At 38.8% G+C, this 16,467-nt stretch overlaps 1 non-coding gene across 1 annotated transcript; it reads right to left on the minus strand.

Annotated features, from left to right (window-relative positions):
- Positions 1-12,076: 12,076 nt before the first annotated feature.
- LOC112768608 (small nucleolar RNA R71) lies at positions 12,077-12,184 on the minus strand. The gene has a single exon (XR_003186015.1). It is a non-coding gene; the product is annotated as a small nucleolar RNA R71 (small nucleolar RNA).
- Between the last annotated feature and the right edge of the window lie 4,283 nt (positions 12,185-16,467).

The raw sequence follows: 16,467 nt of genomic DNA on the forward strand, positions 1-16,467 counted from the left end.
TAAGTTTTTTATTTTTTCATAACCATTGATGGCACCTAAGGCCAGAGAAACCTCTAGAAAGAGGAAAGGGAAGACAAAAGCTTCCACCTCCGAGTCATAGGAGATGGAGAGATTCATCTCAAGGGTCTATAGCTCAGTGGTAGAACATTTGACTGCAAATCAAGAGATCCCTGAGATACCTCAGGGGATACATTTTCCTCCACACAATTATTGGAAGCAACTAATGGTGGAACATCAAGAGCACTCAATCATCCTCCTTGAAATTAGAGAAGATCAAAGAGCTATGAGGGAGGAGCAACAAAGACAAAGAAGAGACATAGAAGAGCTCAAGGACATCATTGGTACCTCAAGAAGAAAATGCCACCATCACTAAGGTGGACTCATTCCTTGTTCTTAAATTTTCTGCTTTTCATTTTTTTATGTTAAATGTTTATCTATGTTTGTGCCTTTATTACATGATCATTAGTGTCTAAGTGTCTATGCCTTAAAGTAGTGAATATGAATCCATCACCTCTCTTAAATGAAAAATGTTTTTAATTCAAAAGAACAAGAACTACATGAGTTTCGAATTTATCTTTGAACTTAGTTTAATTATATTGATGTCGTGACAATACTTTTTGTTTTCTGAATGAATGCTTGAACAGTGCATATGTCTTTTGAAGTTGTTGTTTAAGAATGTTAAATATGTTGGCTCTTGAAAGAATGATGACAAGGAGACATGTTATTTGATAATCTGAAAAATCATTAAAATGATTCTTGAAGCAAGAAAAAGCAGTGAATACAAAAGCTTGCAGAAAAAAATTAGAAAAAAAAATAGCGAGAAAATAAAAAAATAGAAAAAAAAGAGAAAAAGCAAGCAGAAAAAGCCAAAAGCTTTTAAAACCAAAAGGCAAGAGCAAAAAGCCAATAACCCTTAAAACCAAAAGGCAAGGGTAAATAAAAAGGATCCCAAGACTTTGAGCATCAGTGGATAGGAGGGCCTAAAGGAATAAAATCCCGGCCTAAGCGGCTAAACCAAGCTGTCCCTAACCATGTGCTTGTGGCGTGAAGGTGTCAAGTGAAAACTTGAGACTGAGCGGTTAAAGTCAAGGTCCAAAGCAAAAACAGAGTGTGCTTAAGAACCCTGGACACCTCTAATTGGGGACTTTAGCAAAGCTGAGTCACAATCTGAAAAGGTTCACCCAATTATGTGTCTGTGGCATTTATGTATCCGGTGGTAATACTGGAAAACAAAGTGCTTAGGGCCACGGCCAAGACTCATAAAGTAGCTGTGTTCAAGAATCAACATACTGAACTAGGAGAATCAATAACACTATCTGAACTCTGAGTTCCTATAGATGCCAATCATTCTGAACCTCAATCATTCAAGAGGCAAAAAGCTACAAGTCCCGCTCATCTGATTGGAGCTATGTTTCATTGATATTTTGGAATTTATAGTATATTCTCTTCTTTTTATCCTATTTGATTTTCAGTTGCTTGGGGACAAGCAACATTTTAAGTATGGTGTTGTGATGAGCAGATAATTTATACGCTTTTTGGCATTGTTTTTAGTATGTTTTTAGTAGGATCTAGTTACTTTTAGGGATGTTTTTATTAGTTTTTATGTTAAATTCACATTTCTGGACTTTACTATGAGTTTGTGTGTTTTTCTGTGATTTCAGGTATTTTCTGGCTGAAATTGAGGGACTTGAGCAAAAATCAGATTCAGAGGTAGAAGAAGGACTGCTGATGCTGTTGGATTCTGACCTCCCTGCGCTTCCAATTGCGTTGGAAAGTAGACATCCAGGGCTTTCCAGAAATATATAATAGTGCATACTTTGGCCGAGTTTAGACGACGCAAAAGGGTGTTGAACGCCAGTTCTACGCTGCAGTCAGGAGTTAAACGCCAGAAACACGTCACGAACCAGAGTTGAACGCCAAAAACACGTTACATATTGGTGTTCAGCTCCAGAAGAAGCCTTTGCACGTGTAACATTTAAGCTCAGCCCAAGCACACACCAAGTGGGCCCCGGAAGTGGATTTATGCATCAATTACTTACTTCTGTATACCCTAGTAACTAGTTTAGTATAAATAGGACCTTTTACTATTGTATTAGGCATCTTGGGACGTCTAGTTCTTAGATCATGGGGGCTGGCCATTCGGCCATGCCTGGACCTTATCACTTATGTATTTTCAACAGTAGAGTTTTTACACACCATAGATTAAGGTGTGGAGCTCTGCTATTCCTCACGAATTAATACAAAGTACTACTGTTTCTCTATTCAATTCAACTTATTTCGCTTCTAAGATATTCATTCGCAATTCAATATGAATGTGATGAACGTGGCAATCATCATCATTCCCATACGAACGCGTGCCTGACAACCACTTCTGTTTCACCTTAGATTGGATGAATATCTCATGGATCTCTTAATCAGAATCTTCGTGGTATAAGCTAGATTGATGGTGGCATTCATGAGAGTCCGAAAAGTCTAAACCTTGTCTGTGGTATTCCGAGTAGGATTCAGGGATTGAATGACTGTGACGAACTTCAAACTCGCGAGTGCTGGGCGTAGTGACAGACGCAAAAGGATAGTAAATCCTATTCCAGTATGATCGAGAACCTCCAGATGATTAGCCATGCAGTGACAGCGCATCGGACGATTTTCACAGAGACGATGGGATGTAGCCATTGACAACGGTGATGCCTCCAGATGATTAGCCATGCAGTGACAGCGCATCGGACCATTTTCACAGAGAGGATGAGATGTAGCCATTGACGACGGTGATGCCCTTACATAAAGCCAGCCATGGAAAGGAGTAGGATTGATTGGATGAAGACAGCAGGAAGGAAGAGGTTCAGAGGAACGAATGCATCTCTATATGCTTATCTGAAATTCCCACCAATGAATTACATAAGTATTTCTATCTTTATTTTCTATTTATTTATAATTTATTTTTGAAAACTCCATAATCAATTATTATCTGCCTGACTGAGATTTACAAGGTGATCATAGCTTGCTTCATACCAACAATCTCCGTGGGATCGACCCTTACTCACGTAAGGTTTTATTACTTGGACGACCCAGTGCACTTGCTGGTTAGTTGTGCGAAGTTGTGAAGTTATGTTTGGACCATGGTATTGTGCACCGGTTTTGGCGCCATTGCCAGGGAGAGAACGAGCAACAAATTTTACAACCTCTGAGTAACAATTTCGCATACCAAAGGGGTTTAGTTGTTCATATCTCTGGAAAATGAAAACAAAGATGGAGAATACATGCTGAAAGTAAACTAGAAGTGTAGAGGAAGTGAAATACAGAGAGTAATTCTAGGCCAAAGGCTCCCTAAAGTTTCCAGCTCCCCAAACTAATTCAAAGTTACTCCTATATATACTACTCTTCTGATCTTCTAGTTGGCTCTTCAAGTCTTGGGTATGGGCTTTTGGATCCTGAGTTTTAAGCAGTTATCTTCATCATTGGGCTTAGCTATGCTTGCAGAGAGAAAGTGTGAAGTAGGCAGGGACTTTTAGCTCAGGACGTTAGTGGTGTTAACGTTAAGTGAAAGTGTGGGTTCAAGAACGTTAGTGACAATCACCCTTTTCACTAACGTTGCTTACCCAAGTATGAGCCACGTTAACCTCAACGTTAGTGGCACAAACGTTACCACTAACGTTGCCTCTTGGTCCTTCGCACACGTTATTGGGACTTACCTTTCCCAATAACGTTGATAAACCTCCCCCTTCCCTACGTTAGAGTCCACGTTAACTTAGTTAACATGGCTCTTAACGTAAGCTTGCCAATCCTTCGAGAACGTTAGTGACACTTACCCCAATACCAATCCAATCACCCCCAATCACCACCACTTTCCTTTGTGTCATGTCCAAGTCCAGCAACCCGAGAAGCAGAGGATCGCCTAAAGAAAACAGTAATTAAATTTTAAACAACCATTAAACAATTGGAGCAAGCGATAATTCAATGGGCTTCTGGGTGCTCAAATACACAAGGATTAGCCACAGCCCCATGTGGACAGCCCAATGAAGAGCAGAGCATGAAGGAATTGCCAAAAACTCCAGTGGACAAGACAGAGCATGAATTTGTACTAGAACAATTAGAAGAAGCTGTCATTGTTCAAGAAGAAGAGTTGGTTGAAGACCTAGGAGATGCTGAACTTCCATGGGAATCCATAATTGAGGAAAACTCCGTCCAGGATGCTACAGTTGATGCTAAGGAGGATACTGTACAATCTCCAAGGCAAAACGTTTATGAGGAATCAGACGGAATAATCCAAGGAGCAAATTCCCTTGATGATGATAGTCACAAGTCTAGCTCTCCTAGTGATGAACTTGCATCCGCAAGTGAATTCTCTGAGATCGAAGAATCTTCCCCAAGTGAATATGAAGATGATGCGGAGGTAGATTTCTCTCAAATATAGTTTGCTTATTCACTTATTCACTTGAATATAGTTTGCTTGAAACAGATGGCCAGCTTAGAGCTCTCTGCGGCTTTAAGAGTAAGAGGGAAATGGCTCGTACTCAGAGCTGGTGCACAAGGTTCAATAAGGTTCCACGCTTCTCCTCGAAGTAAACGGATTGGTATCATCCTCAATTACATGGATCACGGAAAACATTTGGTCACCAAGGTGAGATTCTACTTTTTAACCCGCCCGAATGGAAACATGTAGATCAAGACGGAGGCGGATTTAAAAGCAAGGCTTGGAATCCTGTTTGGAGCTGCTCAGAAGCTCTGCATGCTTAGTTTGGGACCCCGGAGGCTATTGGCATTCCAAGCACTGGTGGAGATTTTTAGACGAATTTAAACATAAACCACCATAACAGGATACTCCTCCAATGTCCAACTTAAGGACTTTAACTAAAAGTGCTAGGTGGGAGACAACCCACCATGGTATGGTCGCTTCTTTTTCAATTTATTTCTTGTTAATTGCTTTCATTTTTCCTTTTTCATTTTAATTTATTAAACCTGGAATCATGCATAACATTCATGTTAATCATTGCATTCTGCATTTTTCATGCATATAAAAAAAAATAAGGGTGCACGACGCGACGGCATGCCCCATGCGATCGCGTAATATTGCGAAAAACACCACTCGCGCAACCGCGTGACCCACGCGGCCGTGAGATATATATATCGGCGTAAGGATCCAACGAACAGAAAGTTAGGCTGGAATCGTGCGGCCCTTGTGCGTTTCGCACAAATTGGCCCACGCGATCGCATGCCCCATGCGATCGCGTCACTTGCATAATACCAATCCCACGCGACCGCGTGAGCGACGCGATCGCGTCGCATGGATTGCACATCACCCCAAAATGGAGACAGAGAGTTGCGCTAAAATGGCGCTGGAGTCGTGCGTTTAGCACGAATTCCAGTGACACGATCGCGCGACCCATGCGATCGCGTCACCCGCAAACCCCCTCCTTCTATCACTAACCCTAAACCCTCTCTCCGCCACTGCCCCCCTCAGCCGCCACCGTGATGCCGTGCCCCGCCACCGCGCCGGACGCCGCCGCAGCCACCTTCTTCCCCGTTCCACCCCTCCCACCTACCAGGTTCCGCAAAACGCAACCCCCTTTTATCCGTTCGTCATTTTTCTGTACTTTTTTTTTCCGTTTCTGTTCACCATTAAGATAGATAGATATCCATGCTGTAGTGGATTTTTACATCACCCTTGTTAACCACCTTGAGCCTTTTAAAACCCCTTTATTCTATTTAGCCAAATTACTAGCCTTAAGCAGAAAAACAAAAGAAAATCCCAAGTGAATCCTTGGTTAGCTTAAGATAGAAAATCATGAATAGAGTTAAATGTGGGAAACCTTTTGGGAACATGGATGATAGAAACAAAAGGGTAGAGAAGTTAAAAGAAATAAAATAAATTTGGGAAGCATGCTCATGAGAAAATCAAAGTGATTTAATTGCCATGTGCCTTGAAAAAAAAATTAAAAAAAAAAGGGGATACAAAAGAAATTCCCCAATGCAAAATAAAAGCAATGCACATGGAATAGAAAAAAAAAATAAAAAGTGAAACATGAGCATGTAACAATAAGTGGGATAATCTGGGAAAATAGGTAAAGAGATTTTTGTTTTACTAAATATGTATGTTAGGTGAGATCTTAGTCTAATTAAGGATTCACTTATTAGCTCACTTGACCCTATACATAAATCCTTACCTTTACCTTGGCCCCATTACAACCTCAATTAAAGACCTCATGACTTTTTGGTATCACTATATTCTATAATTGTTGATTGGTTAGATGAAGAACAAAGCTATAGAAAGCAAGAATAAAAAGAAAAATAGAGTGAATAAACCCAATAAACACTGAGTGACTAGAGAGTAAACACAAAATCCAGTGAGGGTTCAGTAACTCATCAACATATATCTGTGCTTAAATTTACTAATTGTTTTGCAAGTTTGTACAATGTTTTCTTTCCCATCTCATTTGCTAAAATGCTTTATTATTTAAGGGTTGGCTATATATATATATTTACATGACTCCTTGAGAATGTGAATTAACTTGACTACATGTAAGCTTTATATATGAGTCAATAATTTAGAGTTGCATGATGCATCATTCGTTTAGGTAGTTGCATTTAAATTAGGTTGCATTGCATGACATTCCATCACTTTAACCTTAATTATTTACCTTGGATTTAGCATGAGGACATGCTAGTGTTTAAGTGTGAGGAGGTTAATAAACCCATATTTCATGAGTTCTTTTGTGCTTAATTTGAGTGATTTATACAATCCTTCACCTACTTATTCACATTAATTGCACGGTTTTACTTTCCCTTCCTTATTATGTGATGTATGTGAAAAACATGTTTCCTAAGCTCTAAAATTAATTATTTTAATTACCTCTATTTCCATTCGATGCCGTGATCAGTGTGTTCAGTAGTTTTAGATTTTCTAAGGTAGAATGGCTTAAAGGATGGAAAAGGAAACATACTAAAATGGAAGGAGAAAGCAAAACGGAGCTTTGAAGGAAACTGGTATTCACGCGGTCGCATGGACGACGCGATCGCGTGCCAAGCACGAATCAGCAGCGACGCTGCTGCATGACTGACGCGACCGCGCGCCTTAAGCAGAACGCACATGACGCGGTCGCATGACTGACGCGACCGCGTGGCAAGGAAAAGCTCCAAATGACGCGACCGCGTGACCCACGCGGACGCGTGACAGAGGCCACGTATCAGAATTTACAGAATACACCCCCAGCGATTTTTGAAGCCCTTTTTGGCCCAGATCCAAGTACAGACAGCATAGACCAGAGTTTATAAAGTATGGGAATACACCCATTCAAAGAGAGCTCGCACATATTTTACTTTTCAATGATTTAGATTTAGTTGAGAGGGAGATCTTCTCCTCTCTCTCTTAGGATTTAGGATTTCTTCTAGCTTTAAGAGTGACTCTCAATCCAGGTTTTATATTTCTTTATTTTAAACTTCCCTTTCACTTTATTTATTTATCTCAGTATCTGAGTTGGCTATTTACCTTTATAATTGGATCTATGAATTCTTCCATGTTATAGATTATTATTTGAATTAATAATATTTGAGGTATTTTCAGTTTATGATTGTTCTCTTTGAATTAAGTTTCCATTGCTTCCCATCTAAGGACATTTTTTATTATTCCAGCAATTTTACTTTTTCCCCTTTTGGCCCTGGTTAAGAATTCAGTAACTCAACAGTTATTAAACTCTACATAACTGATAATCGTTATCTTGCTAATTGAGCTGAACTTAAGTAATCCCAACCTTTTCTTAGGAAATAAATAGGATTCAAAGGTCAATTTAATTAGTCCCCTAACATTCCTTTGCCCTAGTAAAGGTTGACCAAGCGGAGTTTAGATTCAACTTTTATTATAGTTGAGAGATATAACTACGTTGGACCTCCAATTTCTCTTACCTTACCAAAAGTCTGCTTTATTTACAGTATTTATTTATTTTAATTGCCATTGACTTTCCTTGTCATTTAGATTACTTGCTTCTTGATGAGCGGATAATTTATACGCTTTTTGGCATTGTTTTTTGTATGTTTTTAGTAGAATCTGGTTACTTTTAGGGATGTTTTCATTAGTTTTTATGTTAAATTCACATTTCTGGACTTTACTATGATTTTGTGTGTTTTTCTGTGATTTCAGGTATTTTCTGGCTGAAATTGAGGAACTTGAGCAAAAATCAGATTCAGAGGTTGAAGAAGGACCGCTAATGCTGTTGGATTCTGACCCCCCTGCACTCAAAGTAGATTTTCTAGAGCTACAGAACTCAAATTGGTGCACTTCTAATTGCGTTGGAAGGTAGACATCCAGGGCTTTCCAGCAAAGTATAATAGTCCATACTTTGGCCGAGTTTAGACGATGTAAAAGGGCGTTGAACGCCAGTTCTACACTGCTGTCTAGAGTTAAACGCCAGAAACAAGTCACAAACCAGAGTTGAACGCCAGAAATACGTTACAACCTGGCGTTCAACTCCAGAAAGAGCCTCTGCACATGTAACATTCAAGATCAGCCCAAGCACACACCAAGTGGGCCCCGGAAGTGGATTTATGCATCAATTACATACTTCTATAAACCCTAGTAGCTAGTTTATTATAAATAGGACTTTTTACTATTGTATTAGACATCCTGGATTGTATTTTTTATTCCTGTGATCACGTTTTGGGGGTTGGCCATTCGGCCATACCTGGACCTTTCACTTATGTATTTTCAACGGTAGAGTTTCTACACTCCATAGATTAAGGTGTGGAGCTCTGTTGTTCCTCAAAGATTAATGCAAAGTACTACTGTTTTTCTATTCAATTCAACTTATTCCGCTTCTAAGATATTCATTCGCACTTCCACCTGAATGTGATGAACGTGACAATCATCATCATTCCTTATGAACGCGTGCCTGACAACCACCTCCGTTCTACCTTAGATTGAATGAGTATCTCTTGGATCTCTTAATCAGAATCTTCGTGGTGTAAGCTAGATTGATGGCGGCATTCATGAGAATCCGGAAAGTCTAAACCTTGTCTGTGGTATTCCGAGTAGGATTCTGGGATTGAATGACTGTGACGAACTTCAAACTCGCGAGTGCTGGGCGTAGTGACAAACGCAAAAGGAGGGGTGAATCCTATTCCAGTATGATCGAGAACCTCAGATGATTAGCCGTGCTGTGACAGAGCATTTGGACTATTTTCACAACAGGATAGGATGCAGCCATTGGCAAGGGTGATGCCTCTAGACGATTAGCCATGCAGTGACAGCGCATCGGACCATTTTCCAGAGAGGATTAAAAGTAGCCATTGACAACGGTGATGTCCTTACATAAAGCCAGCCATGGACAGGAGTAAGATTGATTGGATGAAGATAGCAGGAAAGCAGAAGTTCAGAGGAATGAATGCATCTCCATACACTTATCTGAAATTCTCACCAATGATATACATAAGTATTTCTATCTTTATTTTCTGTCTATTTACTATTAATATTCGAAAAATCCATAACTATTTGATATCCGCCTGACCGAGATTTACAAGGTGACCATAGCTTGCTTCAAGCCGACAATCTCCGTGGGATCGACCCTTACTCATGTAAGGTTTATTACTTGGACGACCCAGTGCACTTGCTGGTTAGTTGTATTGAAGTTGTGAATGAAAAACAATTTATTAAGACGTGCGTACAGAGTTTCTGGCGCCGTGGCCTGAGATCACAATTTCGTGCACCAAGTTTTTGGCGCCGTTGCCGGGGATTGTTCGAGTTTGGACAACTAACGGTTCATCTTGTTGCTCAGATTAGGTAATTTTCTTTTTGTTTTATTTTCAAAAATTTTTTCAAAAATTTCTCCTTTGTTTTCGAAAAAATTTTTAAAATAAAATTTTTTTCAAAAAATATAATTTTCTTCAGAATTTTTAAGAATGAATTCTAGTGTTTCATGAAGCATGTTGAAGCCTGGCTGGCTGTAAAGCCATGTCTAATTCTTCTAGGTAGGGAATGTCAGGCGTGTCATGTCTGAGTTACATACTAAAGCTTTGCTGGCTAATAAGCCATGCCTGACCCTTTGATTGGAGCTTTAGTTTAAAGAGCATAAGATTCCTGGAATTCATATTAAAAAAATTTTGGAATCCTTATTTTTCTTTTTCAAAATGATTTTCAAAAAAAATAAAATAAAATACAAAAAAATCATAAAATAAAAAAAAATCAAAAATATTTTGTGTTTCTTATTTGTGTCTTGAGTCAAATTTCAAGTTTGGTGTCAATTGCATCTTTTCTAAAAATTCTTTGCATTTTTCGAAAAATTCATGCATTCATGGTGTTCTTCATGATCTTCAAGTTGTTCTTGGTAAGTCTTCTTGTTTGATCTTGATGTTTTCTTGTTTTGCATCTTTTCTTGTTTTTCATGTGCATTTTTGCATTCATAGTGTCTAAACATGAAAGATTTCTAAGTTTGGTGTCTTGCATGTTTTCTTTGCATATAAAAATTTTCAAAAATAAGTCTTGATGTTCATCATGACATTCAAAGCGTTCTTGGTGTTCATCTTAATATTCATAGTGTTCTTGCATGCATTCATTGTTTTGATCCATAACTTTCATGCATTGCATCATTTTTATGTTTTTCTCTCTCATCATTAAAAATTCAAAAATCAAAAAAATATCTTCTCCTTTTTCTTCTCTTAAAATTTCGAAAATTAGATTTGACTTATTCAAAAATTTTAAAAATCTAGTTGTTTTCATGAGTCAAATCAAATTTTCAATTTGAAAATCTTATCTTTTTCAAAATCTTTTTCAAAAATCAAATCTTTTTCAATTTTCTTAGTTATTTTCGAAAATTTTAAAAATATTTTTCAAAAATATTTTTCTTAATTTTATCACATAATTTTCAAAAATAACATCATCAATTAATGTTTTGATTCAAAAATTTCAAGTTTGTTACTTGCTTGTTAAGAAAGATTCAAACTTTGAGTTCTAGAATCATATCTTGTGATTTCTTGTGAATCAAGTCATTAATTGTGATTTTAAAAATCAAATCTTTTTCAAAACTAATTTCAATCATATCTTTTTATCTCATCTTTTTAAAACTTATCTTTTCAAAATTTGATTTTAAAATATCTTTTCTAACTTCTTATCTTCTTATCTTTTCAAAAATTGATTTTCAAAATTTGTTTCAACTAACTAACTAACTTTTTGTTTGTTTCTTATCTTTTTCAAAACTACCAAACTAACTTTCTCTCTAATTTTCGAAAATATCTTCCCTCTTTTTCAAAATTTCTTTTTAATTAAATAATTATTTTAATTTTTTATTTTAATTTTCGAAAAATTACTAACCTTTTTCAAAAACTATTTTCGAAAATCACTAACTCTTTTTCAAAAATTATTTTCGAAAATTCTCCTTCTCTCTCATCTCCTTCTATTTATTTATTCATCTACTAACACTTCATCTCACCCAAATTCGAACCCCCTCTTCCATCTGTGTTCGAATTTCTTCTTCTTCTTTTCTTCTACTCACACAGGGACCTCTATACTATGGTAAAAAGGACCCCTATTATTATTATTTTTCTGTTCTCTCTTTTTCATATGAGCAGGAGCAAGGACAAGAACATTCTTGTTGAAGCAGATCCAGAACCAAAAAGGACTCTGAAGAGGAAACTAAGAGAAGCTAAATTACAACAATCCAGCAAGCACCTTTCAGAAATTTTCGAACAAGAAGAGGAGATGGCAGCCGAAAATAATAATAATGCAAGGAGGATGCTTGGTGACTTTACCGCACCTAATTCTAATTTACATGGAAGAAGCATCTCCATTCCTGCCATTGGAGCAAACAATTTTGAGCTGAAACCTCAATTAGTTTCTCTGATGCAGAAAAACTGCAAGTTTCATGGACTTCCATCTGAAGATCCTTTTCAGTTCTTAACTGAATTCTTGCAGATCTGTGATACTGTTAAGACTAATGGAGTAGATCCTGAAGTCTACAGGCTCATGCTTTTCCCTTTTGCTGTAAGAGATAGAGCTGGAATATGGTTGGACTCTCAACCTAAGGATAGCCTGAACTCTTGGGATAAGCTGGTCAAGGCTTTCTTAGCCAAGTTCTTTCCTCCTCAAAAGCTGAGTAAGCTTAGAGTGGATGTTCAGACCTTCAGACAGAAAGAAGGTGAATCCCTCTATGAAGCTTGGGAGAGATACAAAGGACTGACCAAAAAGTGTCCTTCTGACATGCTTTCAGAATGGACCATTCTGGATATATTCTATGATGGTCTGTCTGAATTAGCTAAGATGTCATTGGATACTTCTGTAGGTGGATCCATTCACCTAAAGAAAACGCGTGCAGAAGCTCAAGAACTCATTGACACGGTTGCTAATAACCAGTTCATGTACACTTCTGAGAGGAATCCTGTGAGTAATGGGACGCCTATGAAGAAGGGAGTTCTTGAAATTAATACTTTGAATGCCATATTAGCTCAGAATAAAATATTGACTCAGCAAGTCAATATGATTTCTCAGAGTCTGAATGGAATGCAAGCTGCATCCAACAGTACTCAAGAGGCAGCTTCTGAAGAAGAAGCCTATGATCCTGAAAACCCTACAATAGCAGAGGTAAATTATATAGGTGAACCTTATGGAAACACATATAATCCATCATGGAGAAATCACCCAAATCTCTCATGGAAGGATCAACAAAAGCCTCAACAAGGTTTTAATAATGGTGGAAGAAATAGGTTTAACAATAGTAAACCTTTTCCATCATCCACTTAGCAACAGACAGAGAACTCTGAACAAAACACCTCTAATTTAGCAAACTTAGTCTCTGATCTATCTAAGGCCACTGTAAGTTTCATGAATGAAACAAGGTCCTCCATTAGTAATTTGGAGGCACAAGTGGGCCAGCTGAGTAAAAGGATCACTGAAATCCTTCCTAGTACTCTCCCAAGCAATACAGAAGAAAATCCAAAAGGAGAGTGCAAGGCCATTGAATTGATCACCATGGCTGAACTTGTAAAGGAAGGAGAGGACGTGAATCCCAAGGAGGAAGACCTCCTGGGACGTCCAGTGATCAATAAGGAGTTTCCCTCTGAGGAACCAAAGGAATCTGAGGCTCATCTAGAGACCATAGAGATTCCATTAAACCTCCTTATGTCATTCATGAGCTCTGATGAATATTCCTCTTCTGAAGAGAATGAGGATGTTACTGAAGAGCAAGTTACCAAGTACCTTGGTGCAATCATGAAGCTGAATGCCAAATTATTTGGTATTGAGACTTGGGAAGATGAACCTCCCTTGTTCACTAATGAACTGAGTGATCTGGATCAACTGACATTACCTCAGAAGAAACAGGATCCTGGAAAGTTCGTAATACCTTGTACCATAGGCAACATGATCTTTGAAAAGGCTCTGTGTGACCTTGGTTCAGGGATAAACCTCATGCCCCTCTCTGTAATAGAGAAACTGGGAATCTATGGGGTGCAAGCTGCTAAAATCTCATTAGAGATGGCAGACAATTCAAGAAAACAGGCTTATGGACAAGTAGAGGACGTGTTAGTAAAGGTTGAAGGCCTTTACATCCCTGCTAATTTCATAGTCTTAGATACTGGGAAGAATGAGGATGAATTCATCATCCTTGGAAGACCCTTCCTAGCCACAGCAAAAGCTGTGATTGATGTTGACAGAGGTGAATTAGTCCTCCAATTGAATGAGGACTCCCTTGTGTTTACAACTCAAGGTTACCCTTCTGTAAACATGGAGAGGAAGCATAAAAAGCTTCTCTCAAAACAGAGTCAACCAGAGCCCCACAGTCAAACTCTAAGTTTGGTGTTGGGAGGCCACAACCAAACTCTAAGTTTGGTGTTGGGGAGTCTCAACAATGCTCTGAACATCTGTGAGACTCCATGAGAGCCCACTGTCAAGCTATTGACATTAAAGAAGCGCTTGTTGGGAGGCAACCCAATTTTTATTTATCTAATTCTATTTTTCTTGTTCTTTCATGTTTTATTAGGTTCATGATCATGTGGAGTCACAAAATAAATATAAAAATTGAAAAAGGAATCAAAAAAATAGCAGAAGAAAAATCTCACCCTGGAGGAAGACCTTACTGGCGTTTAAACGCCAGTAAGAAGCATCTGGCTGGCGTTCAACGCCAGAACAGAGCATGGTTCTGGCGCTGAACGCCCAAAATGGGCAGCATCTGGGCGTTTGAATGCCAGAATGGCACCCTGGAGAAGAGCTGGCGCTGAACGCCCAGAACAAGCATGGTTCTGGCGTTCAACGCCAGAAATGGGCAACAAATGGGCGTTCAACGCCCAGAACAAGCACCAATCTGGCGCTGAACGCCCAGAGTTGTGTGCAAGGGCATTTTGCATGCCTAATTTGGTGCAAGGTTGTAAATCCTTGAACACCTCAGGATCTGTGGACCCCACAGGATCACCTTAGGATCTGTGGATCCCACAGGATCCCCATCTACCTCCACTCACTTCTTCTCACCTCTCTTTCACACAATCCCATAAACCTACCTCATAAACTCCACCTACCTTCAAAATTCAAAATCAATTTCCCACCCAAACCCACCCTATATGGCCGAACCTTACCCCCCTCCCTTCCCTATATAAAGCCCTCCATTCTTCTTCATTTTCACACAACACAACCCTCTCTTCCCCTTCTTGGCCGAAACACAACCCTCCCCCCTCTCCTCCATATTTTCTTCTTCTTCTTCATCTATTCTTTCTTCTCTTGCTCGAGGGCGAGCAAAATTCTAAGTTTGGTGTGGTAAAAGCATAAGCTTTTTGTTTTTCCATTACCATTGATGGCACCTAAGACCGGAGAATCCTCTAGAAAAGGGAAACGGAAGACAAAAGCTTCCACCTCCGAGTCATGGGAGATGGAAAGATTCATCTCCAAAGCTCATCAAGACCACTTCTATGATGTTGTGGTCAAGAAGAAGGTGATCCCCGAGGTCCCTTTCAAGCTCAAGAAGAATGAGTATCCGGAGATCCGACATGAAATCCAAAGAAGAGGTTGGGAAGTTCTAAGAAAACCCATCCAACAAGTCGGCATCCTAATGGTTCAAGAGTTCTATGCCAATGCATGGATCACTAGGAACCATGATCAAAGTAAGAACCCAAACCCAAAGAATTATATTACAATGGTTCGGGGGAAATACTTAGATTTTAGTCCGGCAAATGTGAGGTTGGTGTTTAACTTACCTATGATGCAAGGAGATGCATGCCCCTACACTAGAAGGGTCAACTTTAATCAAAGGTTGGACCAAGTCCTCATAGACATATGTGTGGAAGGAGCTTAATGGAAGATTGACTCCAAAGGCAAGCCGGTTCAATTAAGAAGACTGGACCTCAAGCCTATGGCTAGAGGATGGTTAGAATTCATCCAAGGCTCCATCATCCCCACTAGCAACCGATCTGAAGTTACTATGGATCGGGCCATCATGATCCATAGCATCATGATTGGAGAGGAAGTAGAAGTTCATGAAGTCATCTCCCTTGAACTCTACAAAATAGCCGAAAAGCTCTCTCCTTGGGCAAGGTTAGCTTTTCCTCATCTTATTTGCCATCTATGTTACTCAGTTGGAGCTTTCATAGAAGGAGACATTCCCATTGAGGAAGAGAAGCCCATCACTAAGAAAAAGATGGAGCAAGCAAGAGAGCCCATTCATGGAGCTCAAGAGGCGCATGAAGCTCATCACCATGAGATCCCGGAAATGCCTCAAATTCATTTTCCTCCACAAAACTATTGGGAGCAAATCAACACCTCTCTAGGAGAATTAAGTTCCAACATGGGACAATTAAGGGTGGAACATCAAGAGCACCCCATCATCCTTCACGAAATAAGAGAAGATCAAAAAGCAATGAGGGAGGAGCAACAAAGACAAGGAAGGGACATAGAAGAGCTCAAGGACATCATTGGTTCCTCAAGAAGGAAACGCCACCATCACTAAGGTGGACTCATTCCTTATTCTTAGATTCTCTATTTTTGGTTTTCTCTATGTTAAGTGCTTATCTATGTTTGTGTCTTATTACATGATCATTAGTAGTTAGTAACTTTGTTTTAAAGTCATGAATGTCCTATGAATCCATCACCTCTCTTAAATGAAAAATGTTTTAATTCAAAAGAACAAGAAGTACATAAGTTTCGAATTTATCCTTGAACTTAGTTTAATTATGTTGATGTGGTGACAATGCTTCTTATTTTCTGAATGAATGCTTGAACAGTGCATATGTCTTTTGAAGTTGTTGTTTAAGAATGTTAAATATGTTGCCTCTTGAAAGAATGATGATAAGGAGACACGTTATTTGATAATCTGAAAAATCATAAAAATGATTCTTGAAGCAAGAAAAGCCAGCAAAGAACAAAGCTTGCAGAAAAAAAAAAAAGAAAAAAAAGGAGCGAAAAAAAATAGAAAGAAAAAGAAAAAGCAAGCAGAAAAAGCCAAAAGCTCTTAAAACCAAGAGGCAAGAGCAAAAAGCCAGTAACCCTTAAAACCAAAATGCAAGGGT

This window comes from Arachis hypogaea, chromosome 17, assembly GCF_003086295.3.
Source record: "Arachis hypogaea cultivar Tifrunner chromosome 17, arahy.Tifrunner.gnm2.J5K5, whole genome shotgun sequence".
In the NCBI taxonomy this organism is placed as follows: Eukaryota; Viridiplantae; Streptophyta; class Magnoliopsida; order Fabales; family Fabaceae; genus Arachis; species Arachis hypogaea.